The sequence below is a fragment of the Lepidothrix coronata genome, unplaced genomic scaffold (assembly GCF_001604755.1).
Source record: "Lepidothrix coronata isolate B3197 unplaced genomic scaffold, Lepidothrix_coronata-1.0 Scaffold178, whole genome shotgun sequence".
Lineage (NCBI taxonomy): Eukaryota > Metazoa > Chordata > Aves > Passeriformes > Pipridae > Lepidothrix > Lepidothrix coronata.
In genome coordinates, this window is record NW_016690358.1 from 862561 (window position 1) to 874899 (window position 12339).

The window sequence follows — 12339 nt, forward strand, 5'->3', positions numbered from 1 at the left end:
CTGGCATCCTCAGATCCTCCCCAGCAGAAACTGGGCTGCCCTGCGACTTGGTGCTGGTGTTTAATGATGTCACTTAGCACCACGCTGGCTTTTTGTCCCTCCCAGCCTTTGAAGAGTGTTTGTGCCCGAGCTGCCTTTGTGTGGTCACTGCAGGGGCACTCCTGGCTGCTCTCTGAGAAGGGAAAGAGCCAGAGATGTTAAGAAGAAACCTTTGCTACACTATTGAATGCTTGAGAAAAATAAAAATTAGCTTGTCAATTTGTCATTTTTTAGTTTTAATGGAAAAGCTTTACAGGCCTTACAAAATCAGGGAGTTAAAAGGTAAATAAGAACAGGGTCCAAGTTAAAATCCTCCAGTAGCTGTTTGCTTGCTGAAGAGTATTTTGGAGAATATTTTTGGAGTTAGTAATTCCTTAAAAAGAATAAATAATCTCCTCTTACTCTGGAACCCACTACCCATTTGTCAAATGTTTTTTCTTAACTTAAATTTTATTTATAAGTCTCTTTCTCAGAGAAATGTTGGTAAGACCAGGGAGGCAAAAGCTCTCAGTGGTGTTTCATAAGCATTGATTTTTTTTTTCTAATTGCTTTAATTTATCTGAAAAGACTGCTCTGTGCCTTTTTTTAATGCACTGGGTTGCATCTTGCATATGGAGAGATGATTTTCTCATTTTCGGTGAAAACCCATGAACAGATGCAGACGGCAAATTTATTTGCTTGGAAAGAATCACATTTGGGCACTTGCAGCTCCATAAGCTTTCTGTAGCCTCTTGCAGTGACATTTCCCCCTCCTGTTGCCCTCACTGAATAGCTCGATGTCCTGGAGTCATTCTTCAGCCCTCAGTCTAAAAATACCCCTCTCCAAGAGCCCGAGGCCTTGCACACTTGCTACGTTTTTCTTGCAATTATCCTGATTCGCTCAGACTTGCAGCCTGGATATTCTTCAGAGAGTCTTAACAACTGCAGGTTTTTTACATGTGAAAGGCTTTTAAAAAATGTGAATTAGGTGAAACGTAGCTTGGGTTTAAAATAAAAACTGGCTTTTGGACTGGAGACAAGGTGAGGGTTTTGAAAAGCTGAGGCTTGGCTGTGCTGTGTTCATGAGGGATAACTTACCTGGGCATGGCAACTTACCATTTCTTACAAACAAAGCATGGGTCCAGCAGATCCAGAAGTTAATCTGGTCTGACAAGATTATCCTTTGTGTCTATCAGCCACCTGATCTCCAAAGTTCCTGCAGAGTTCTTCAAAGCAGCATCTTTGGAGTTGGGAGTGGACTGGCTTTGCTTATTCTCTCAATCTCTTCCCCCCTGCCAGCACACGTGTGGGTCAGTGCTGCCAGGCAGACATGGGGTATCTTGAGTCATCACCCAAATCACATACTGGCTTGAAGTGTTTTTCTGAATTCTGTTAATCTCTCAAAACCCAGCATTTTCCAGCACCTGTTTTTCCTGCTCAGTACCTTAATTTACAGAGGGAAAAAAAATCCGCCAACTCAGGTTTGTCTTTTATTGCTTTTATTTTTAAGGTAATTGTCTATTACAAGGAAAATGTTGTTACCCTGTGCTCTGGAAGAAGAGAGACAGAGTTAGTCCAGACTCATTCCCATTTAAAATGGAGACCAAAATGAGCAAAATGTCTCTTGCAAAGCACAAGCACGTTTTCTGCAATTTGTCTGTAGATAACCTTGGCAGCAATTTAAAACTAATGTCTTCAGTAAATGACCAGTGTAACTCTAATGTGCCCTCTAAAGTCCGACACTCTTCAACAACTGATGCACTTTCCTTTTAAGTTCATTTTATTAGTCAACTAATTCATAAATAAATTAAATTTTACTCGTAGAACATGCTTTCCTTACATTCATAATCAGGAAAGCAGGAAAGCCTCAGCAGAAAAATGTTCCTACATTTTTCAACAAAACTGGATATACAAATTTAATACATCATACATAAGTAAAGGCAAGTGACCTTTTAATAGGATAACTTCTGTTCTCGTAAGGTTATTTTTGAGGCCAATCTTCTAATGCTACACCAAATAATGTATGAAAGGGTCTGTAGAATGCTGGTAGAGTTTAAAAATCATGTTGGAAGAGGAAAAAGAGACTTCAGGGTAATCTTTCTGTCCACATTTCATTGTAAGTGCACACAGGGAAGGGAGGCAGTCGGTCATGTGACAGGGACACTGATGGCACAGATGAAGGGATTGAATCCTCACGGGTCTGGGCAGCAACTGGGCTGTTCGGAGACATTTCTCTGTTTGAAAATCATCTCAGGTTGCTGCTGCTTCGTGGAGGAGAGGCATTTCTGCCATCCTTCCCCACAGGGACAGTCATCATGGGCAGGATTGTTGAGAAGGGCTTGGTGTGTACACACTTGGGCCAGGGGAGACGTGAAGGGTGTAGAATTTGGAGGTGAACGAGTTTAGGGTTTGGGAGATTGTGTTAATGTGCTTTTATCCCACTAGAAACAGCCCTATATTTACTCAGTTCCTTTTTCCTTCGGAGGCAGAAGCTTTTGGGGAAGGGGAATCTGTAAAAGAGGTCGGTAAGTGTAAGCACAGTTAAGTGTGGTGGTGTTGACGTGTTGTCTTCAGAGGTGGGTAAAAACCGACAGAGCCCTGGCCATTTCATTTTCCAGATGTTTGCACGTTAATTCCAACAGCATTTTTAAGTAGCTTTTTGAGTAGAGCTTTTATAGATGTGGCATAAATGTCTTAATTCTTGATATTTAGCTAAAAGCCTTGATGCATGTCTGGATTTTCATCATCTTAGTCATTAGCAATATTGGATTATTAGTCATGTAGTGTCATCAAGGAGTTGCCTGAAATCTGCTCATTACTAATACTGTTTTGTCGTCTTCTTCAAGAGCATAGTGTACTTACAATTACAGTTACACTTGCCATGAACAGTTGTCTGAATCACCAAAAACTGGTTTAAACAGCTAATAATAGGCACCAAGTTGGAAACCTTTGTCAGATCAGAAGGCAGCATGTGCTGAGTGATGAGCAAAATGAGATAGGAAAGAATTACAATTTCACAGAATCACAGACTGGTTTGGGTTGGAAGGGTCCTCAAAGACCATCTCATCCCACCCCCTGCCATGGGCAGGGACACCTCCCACCAGCCCAGGTTGCTCCAAGCCCCGTCCAACCTGGCCTTGGACACTTCCAGGGATCCAGGGGCAGCCACAGCTTCTCTGGGCAACCTGTGCCAGGGCCTCCCCACCCTCACAGGGAAGGATTTCTTCCCAATATCCCATCTAACCCTGCCCTGTGGCAGAGTGAAGCCATTGCCCCTTGTCCTGTCCCTCCAGGCCCTTGTCCCCAGTCCCTCTCCAGCTCTTCTGGAGCCCCTTTAGGCACTGGAAGGGGGTCTCAGGTCTCCAGGCTGAACACCCCCACCTCTCCCAGCCTGTCTTCATTTCCACTAGGTAAATATAAAGACATTTCTGGAAAAGGGTAATTATTTGGTTACTGTCCAAATATCACTACTAGAAACACTTTTATTTTAAAGACAGGCATTTGTGTTGCTAAGAAGCATCTCAGCTGAGGATTTGAGAGTTTGAAAGTTTCAGCTGAAGCTCAGCTCTCCATCACACACCAGTGGTGTCATTGCTGTCGTGATGGCTCAGATTGACTTGTGTAACTAATGTGTTTTGTGCTTATAACAACATTTTAACACTTTAGCTTGTTTGTCTGAGGAAGGAATGGTTCCTGTGCCAATAGTTACATCTGCTGCCACAGCTGCATCGACGAGGGGCACGGTGCCCACATAGCACACTGGTGTTCTTTACCAGCTCTGCTTTCTCTCAGGTCTTTAGAGAGGATAATCCACCAGTCTGGGAATAGAGGTATTGCTGTACTACCAGCACTTTCCTACTGGGGGTATGTTTTATGCTATAGATGTATTAATTCCCTTCAAACACCTCTTCCCTCTCTTTGATTGAAAAACTTCCCTGTTGGCAGGAGAGAAGTGCTCTCCCTGCTGCACTTGCTGTGCAGGAAATGGAGCCCAGTTTGGTTTGTCATGATGCACAAAGTCTGGATTTGCCCAACTGTGTGAAAAATGGCCCTTCCCTCGGAAACCTTGGCAACACGTGGTCACACTGTTGGGAAAGACATTTCCTCTGGGCATGGAAGGAGCTCACTAGTGTGGAGCAGAGCTGCAGCAGGACAGCTGTACCTGGAATGGCACCAGGTAGCTGGAACGGTGTTTGGAGACAGCTCTGGACAGAGTGAAAGCCAAGTGCGAAGCTGTGTTCCTCAACTAGATTTTTAGACACACAGTTCAGTTTGAAATGGGGAAGTTTTAGGATTTGATCCCAAATGAAAGGTGGTTACCCATGAAAATATTAAGCAATTGCCTCACTATAACAGGGAGCAGAAGGTACACAATATATTTATTTTTATACTATTTACTAGAGCATGTAGTGACAGGGCAAGGGGGGAATGGCTTCCCACTGCCAGAGGGCAAGGATAGATGGGATATGGGGAAGGAATTCTTCTCTGTGAGGGTGGGGAGGCCCTGGCACAGGTTACCCAGAGAAGCTGTGGCTGCCCCTGGATCCCTGGAAGTGTCCAAGGCCAGGTTGGACGGGGTTTGGAGCAACCTGGTCTAGTGGAAGGTGTCCCTGCCCATGGCTGGGAGCTGGAACTAGATGGTTTTGAGGTCCCTTCCAACCCAAACCAGTCTGTGATTCCACGATTTTGTCTCTGATCCCTTTTCTCTTGCCATCACTTGCCAACCTGTTGAAATAAAAGCCTCTGTAACCTCTATTTCTCGTTGCCCAAAACATTTGAATCAAAAATGCCAACCCTTTACTTGCCAGTTTTGTTCCATCCAGGCGAAACCTCCCCTCCTTGTGTTTATAACCAGACTGGAAATTCAAACTATTCTCATGTTCTGTGTGAGATTGTAGAGCTCTGGAAATAGTTCTCTCATTGTAGTCCTTCATTCCCCCCAGTTCTTTACGTCTGGAGTTTTTCTGTGCATGCTTTGTTTTATTTAAAGACTTGGACTATTTTCAGTTAATACATTGGGATTCTGTTGTTCACAACAAGCTCTTGCAAGGTACCTTCTGTGGAGCTGCAGCCACTACTTAAGTCACATAAAATCACAAGGCAGTTGACAGCGTGGCTCTGGTAACTCGCTGCACAGTCCCTGTGGATCTGATCCAAAGTCCTCCTGCATTAAAGAAGTGGCTCTGTTTTGTGTAATTCCTACCTAGTTTTGCCTCTGTAAAACGAGGGGTTTGTAGGGTTAGAGCTATAACACATCTAGAGCTGCAGCACTTCTCCCTGTGCAGTGCCTGCTAGGGCTGGATGTTAAAATGCTCGCATTTGTCTTGAATATTGAACGTAGTGTTCAGGTGAATAAATAAATGTATGGACTTAGTGAATAATGAACGCCTTTTTGGAGAGGGATGGAGATTACATAATCGACACATCTCTGAGAGTCCTCAGTTGCCATTAGTTTTGTCAGAACAGTTGTTTCTGCAGATAAATTAATTTCCTGGGCTTTTACCAGCAGGAAGGGAATTGGGACTTTTTTTTAATATCAAGGAGGAAGAAATCAGATGTGCTATATTTGAATTCTGTGAGAATATCATATACTTTTCTTTAGCAGGTCCTCAAGAGGAAAATGTGGAATGGCTGCCTGTCCATCCACTCTTTTTTTGCTTTTAAAATGGGTGCTTTTTAAGCTGCTTATAAGTTGGAATTTGCATTCCCACAGAAATCATAAAAGGTAAAGCAAATAAAATATAATAAGCAGCTGAAATTTGGAGTTAAGTCAGAAATGAAAATGCCAGGAACACCTTTGAAAAGCTTGGTTTCTGGGGTGTTGAAATTTCCAAAGTATCTGTGTACACATGGATGGGGTTTGTTATTTCCGTGTAAGGGCTTGTGAGCATCAGTTACCAGAGGATGCTGCTTCATGTTGAACTGAGAAGTTTTTCAGTCTAAGACAGTCGTAAAACTTCCTTCTGCAATGCTCTTTTTCCAACTGCAGGTTCAAATGAGAGTGCTCAGACTCTTAGAATTCAATTAGTGCATGTGTAAAGATGTATAATCCTGAGTTATAACAATGCTGGGTGGCAGGGACAGCTCTGACAACCTTAAATTATGCAACAATAAACACATTACAGAGCCCTCTCTGGGTTGCACCAGCACCCATTTAGGAGGCTTTGCCTTCTCGACTTCCTGAAGAAGCTGTCCTAAAAACTTGACCTGTAAACAAGGAGGAAAACCTGGGTGGTGTTTCCATGAATTCAGTCCAGGTGCATGAGTCAAAGGCTTTAATGCGTTTTTCATTGTCAGCCTTTGAAATCCTCGAAAAGGAAGATTTAAAGTGTTAGGGATTACAGTTCCTTTTTTCTCTTCCATTTTTTGTCTCTGTTGAAAAAGCAATTTGCCAGTCCTTCAATAAAGAGTTCCAGGTAAAGTAACCTCTCTGCCTAAGCCAGGGAGTCAGTCAAAGAGAAGGAAGAACAAGTACAAAGCTGGAGTGATATTGCTGGGATATGTTACAGAGTGTAATTTAAGGAGCTTAGCAGTGACCCCAAACTCATGTAGTTGAGGCAGCTTCGTAATTGCTTGAAGACTTGACTCCTTAGCCATGATCTGAACAAATTTGAAGTTAAAAATAAAAAACCAACCAAAAAATGAATATCAGGTGGAAAAGGTACAGGAAAGGTGGTTCTCTGCCCCAGCTGCCACCACAGGCAGGCTGACAAATTGTTACTAGTGGTAGAAAGAACTGCTTGCTGTAGGAGTGTCACAATTATTCCTGATTTAAAAATTAGTAAATTCTGAAGAGTCAAAGCTAACTAGAATTTGAGATGGAATCACTCTCTGGATGGTGACAATATTTCTTTGAATGTCGGAGTTACACCTTCTTAATAATAACATACTCCCAATTGACCCTTTGCCCTGAGACAGCGTCTGCCTCTCTCAGAAGAAACCAGTTAGGCAATGCCTCCTCTAAAAGCCCAGAGCTGTGGAATCATTTAGGTTGGAAAAGCCCTCTGAGATCCTTGAGTCCAACCATTCCCCAGCACTGCCAAGGCCACCATTACACCGTGCTACCAAGTGCCACATCCACACCTATGTTGAACCCCTCCAGGGATGGTTACTCCAGCACTTCCCTGGGCAGTCTGTGCCAGGGCTGGACAGCTCTTTCAGTGAAGAAATTTTCCCTAATAACCAACCTGACCCTCCCCTGGCACAGCTGGAGGCCGTTCCCTCTCCTCCTGTCCCTTGTTCCCTGGGAGCAGAGCCCGACCCCCCCCGGCTCCCCCCTCCTGTCAGGGGGTTGCAGAGCCAGAAGGTCCCCCCTGAGCCTCCTTTTCTCCAGGCTGAGCCCCCCCAGCTCCCTCAGCTGCTCCTGCTGCTCCAGCCCCTTCCCAGCTCTGTTCCCTTCCCTGCACACGCTCCAGCCCCTCAATGTCTCTCTTCCATGAGGGCCCAGAACTGGACACAGCCCTGGAGGGGCCTCAGCAGGGCCAGCACAGGGACAGTCACTGCCCTGGCCCTGCTGCCACACCATGGCTGGCACAGCCCAGGGGCCATTGGCCTCTTGCCCCCCTGGGCTCACCTGGGCTCATGTCCAGCCCCTGGCACCAGCACCCCCAGGGCCTTTCCCAACAGGCACTTCCCAGCCACTCTGCCCCAGCCTGGAGCTGAAGGGGCTTGTTGTGACCCAAATGTAGGGCCTGGCACTTGGCCTTGTTGAACCTCACACCACTGGCCTCAGCCCATGGATCCAACCTGTCCAGATCCCTCTGCAGAGCCTTCCTGCCCTCCAGCAGATCAGCATTCCCATTCAAGTTAGTGTCATCTGCAAACTGACTGAGGGTGCACATGATCCCCTCATCCAGGTCATGGGCAAAGATATTAAGCAGGACTGGTCTCAGAACTGAGCCCAGGGAAACCCCAGGAGTTACCCCCCTTCCCCAGCACTGTTTCCCACCTTGTTGATGGTGCTCCTGGCCACTAGTGCTCCCTAAGGGTAGATGTGGCACTCAGTGCCATGGTCTGGTAACCACGGTGGTGGTGGATCAAGGGTTGGACTTGATAATCTCGGAGGTCCTTTCCAACCCAGCTGATTCTATGATTCTGTGTGTGGAGATACTTGGCTGCTGTAGCTCCTGGCCCTGCCCGGGTCCTGTCAGCTGCTGTCCCATGAGCTGTGGGCTCCTGGTGACTCTCCTGGATCCCCTGAGGTGCCCCCAGTTCGGGCAGGCCCATGTGCACTGCTCTGGAGTGCTCTGCTGCAGACTGTGCCGGCACTGGAGCCGCTCACATCAAGTCATCTTGCCGTGTGCTGATGTCACCATTAATGCCAGTGAGACTGGAGTTTCCAAACCTGATCAGTGCATGGAAGCCCCTTCCAGATGAGTCTGTCCAGCTGTTTCACTTGGCACCATTAGCTCCGTGCTGGGAGCGGCTGGGGCTGCGCGCTGCTCGCTGATGCATTTGTCACCGGGGGGGAATTTAAGCTCATTTATCTAAATACCAGCAGCTGCTTGGGGTCTGTCCTGCCTTTTGGGGTCCCTGAAGCCATCTCTGGGCCATGACTGTGGACTCTGAACTGAGAGAGCCTTGATGCTGCAGCAGAAAGCTGCCTCTCAGCTGGTCTGTCGTCGCTGTGAGAGGTGTCTCTGAGCCGCGCCGGTCTGTGTTCTCGGCTCTGTCTTCATTCCCAGAGTATTTTTAACTTTTTTCAAGAGATTGCTCGTTATGCTGATTACATTATTTGCGATGGTTTTGTCTCCTTTGATGCCTGTGCCAGTAGTGCTTATGTAAAGGGACTTGATGATATTGAATGGTAAGAATGAACAAATGCAGCGGGAATTCAATTGCTATTTTGCTCTCAAGCACAAGTGTTCTTCTTTTTAAATCAAGTCTGACCACTTACTATGTCACTCAACTGCTTTGTTGGAGACATGGAGAAACTATTTAATTTACATTTCATTTAAAGGAAATTTTTGTTCACTTGAGGTGCCGTATTTTATTTAGAAGTTTTGGAAACGTATGATTTCCAAGTGCTCTGCAGGCTTTAAAAGAGCTGATCTTCATCTCAACTGCAAAATGCAGTGTGTTATGGGTACGTATCAAATAACGGGCCAGCAGTACCTTATCCTCTGTACAGACAGGGAGTTTGAAGGTGTTTGTCAGATATCACCCAGAAGTTATTGAAGATGAATTCTTTCAGGTACTTTCGAAATTAAATTTCTTAGTCATGCAGCCATTCATCTCAACTGGTACATGCAATTTTAGAACTCATGCTATAGAACACCTGATAATTACTGACAGTTTAGAATACCTCATTGTAATGTCATTCACAACTTGATCAATTAATTGACATAGCTCTCCTTAAATTTCAAATTTTAAGAGGCTTGTGAGTGTTTTCCAATAGTTCAACAGAGCCTTCCCCTGGGCGCAGTAAATGTTGCGTTGCTGTGAATTTACAGCCCTGTCTGCAGCACTCTGAAGTCATCTCAGATTCTGCCACGTCTCTGCTTCGCTCTGATGTTCAGCAAATAGTTTGCTGGGAAGTTTGTGTGCTAATCTGGCAGAGAAACCAACCTGCCAGAGCGAATAGCTCTCTTTTGGATGAGCGTGCTGAAATGAAGTGTTGAGCTTTAGAAATGCAGCAGTAGGATGGGATGTGGCAGCCAACAGTTGGATTGTCTTAAACTGCCAAAGACCCTCAGTCAGGGAAGCACACACGCTTCTTTCATGAGGGTTGGCAGTCCCAGTCGGGCGATTTCTAAAGAAGAATTGCCATCAGTTGGGTATTCAGAAGAAAAATGACTGTTCAAAAATGACTGTGCAAAAAAGCAAAATTTCATTATACCGTGGTGGGGACACTCCATTATAAACTTCTTTGCCTCTCTGTGTTCAGACAGAGCAGGGTTTCTGTGTGCTTGATTCATCACACTTGGCTTGAGAGACAGCACAACATCTCCAGATATCGGAGAGGCTGATTTTGTGGTGCTTCAATGTCGCTTTTATTCAGCCCCTACTCAATAGAGCTTTGTGTTCTTCTTGCTCCTAGAGGTTGTAACTGCTGCTGTGGAGGCAGGAGTGATGGGGAAATATGGACCATAAAAAATATTGGCAAACTGGTGTTTCTCAAAAATATGACCTGTGCTTAAACCAACAGCAAAATCTTTATTTGGCTCTTAAATCATGGTATGTGATTGTCTTGTGATTCCTTTGAGCCTCTAAACAAAAGCATGATGTGCTCCTGCTCACTGTGAACTCGGGATTTAAGACATGGAAAGTCTGCAGGACAAAAACTTGATGTTCCAAATGCAGTCCCTGTGTGAGAGGGTGTTCTGGGGCCAGCTGTTTGGTGGGGGTGCCGTGTACAGGGGCTGGGCTGGGGGCTGGACATGGCAGAGAGGAGGGACAAGAGAGCCCTGGCCCCCACTGGGTGCTGCCCTGAAAACCTCCTGCAGCTCACCTCTTCACATGGAGGACTTGAATACAAAGACCAGTGGAAGAGAAACCTCAGGAGTAGGGCACTAATATTGCTAAAAGCTGACAGTTTTCTCTGTGGTGCTGAGGCTGCACAGCCTTCCTCTCAACTTCAGTTTGTTTTTCTCCAAATATAAACTGTTGCATCTGCTTGCCTGGTTGTTCTGTGCTGGAAACACACCTTTCCTCTTGACCCCTTTGCTTTTTGTCCACTGAAACTTGATTTGGAGCTGGAGGGAGGAAAAGGCTGTGTGCTTTGCAATGGAAGCTTGCTTTTTGCTCCCCAAATTGATAATGGGATCGATGAAAAATGCTATTCAAGTGTAATGGTATGTGGTTGATGGCTTGTGGGAAAGTAATTTATTCTGTGTGGGAACATCTGTCGTAAGGGAAAGGCTTGGGGAGGGGGGAAAGCGTGTGGTAGAGCTGCAGATACTACTTCAAAATCACTTGTATGTGAATGAAAAGGATAGTTTAATTAAAGGCAGAATGGAAATTCCCCAGCTTATAGAGAAAAATATCTGGAGAAATGTGGTTCAGTGGTGTTACTGAGCATCTGCTGGCTCCTGTTGGTGCTTTTACGGCACATTTGCTGAGGGCTTTGCAGGTTGCTCTGCCTCTGGAAGGGCAGCACTCGGTGTTCATTTCAGTTCACTTGGTGCTATTTTTACAGCTTTCTGTGTTCAAATGGCTCAGAATAACATGCTTGTCATTCACCTGTCAACTGAGAAATGTAACTTATTTCAGACTTCCTTCCCCAGAGAGTAGCTCCGATATGAGGAATATCTTCAATTACCAAGAAGTTCTGTGCTGTCCCCTTTCTGCTCTTAAAAGGCAGGTGTTTGTTTACAGAGGTCTCTGTTTCAGGCTGACCTAGTTAGAGGTGCTGCTGTGCAGCAGGTCAAGGAATAAAGTTTTATCATCACAAGGTGCTGCTCAGATTTTGGAGGATTGTGGATGCATCTTCAAGGTCCCCTGTATGGGTTTTATCTGATGAACTGCAGGATAAACGGAGGGCTGGAGGAACCTCCCTGGCACCTCGGGCTTTACCTGGATCACATCCCTGTATCCTGTCATGGAGGTGCTCCGTGCAACTCCAACAAACCAGGCTGAGCTTTGCACCACCCCTGCACAGGTGAATCGCTCCGTGAGCCTCCGAGTTCTTTTGTGTCGACATCCAGTAGGATATAGAAGTGTTTGAAGAAAAGGGAGCATCCCTACACTTATGGACATGAGGATATTTAGCCATCAGATCATGGGAGCTGGAATTTTTCATTGTGTGGTTGCTGTTGTCTCACCCAAGTGGGAATGGGTTTTTAAACCCTGACTTCAAGTGCTACCAATGCTGCTCTTCTACATTTTGCTGGAGAGACCTTACCTGGATCATTGGTGGCAGTGATGTCTGTCCTGTCTGACGGGCTGGGGGGAGAGGCTGGACATGACCCAGCCTAGAACCCCCCGTGCCCTGGGCTGATCCCACAGCGTGGGCAGCAGGACAGGGGGGATTCTACCCCTCTGCCCCCTCAGGTGAGACCCCCCTGCAGAGCTGCCTCCAGCCCTGGGGAACAGCACAGGGAGGACATGGAGCTGCTGGAGAGAGTCCAGAGGAGGCACCAAGAGGATCAGAGGGATGGAGCAGCTCTGCTGGGAGGAAAGGCTGGGAGAGTTGGGATTGTTCAGCCTGCAGAAGAGAAGGGTTTAAGGTGATCTAATTGTGACCTTCCAGTGCCTGAAGGAGCCGACAGGAAAGATGGAGAGAGTTTATTTCCAAGGACCTGGAGTAATAGGACAAGGGGGAATGGCTTCAAACTGCCAGAGGGCAGGGTTAGATGGGATATTGGGAAGAAATTGTTCTCT

General features: G+C 46.0%; 1 protein-coding gene across 3 annotated transcripts in view; it reads left to right on the top strand.

Annotated features, from left to right (window-relative positions):
• The window catches only part of CTNNA1 (catenin alpha 1), a 119447-nt gene that overhangs the window by 73957 nt on the left and 33151 nt on the right, over positions 1-12339 (top strand). The gene's annotated exons all lie outside the window — the stretch shown is intronic.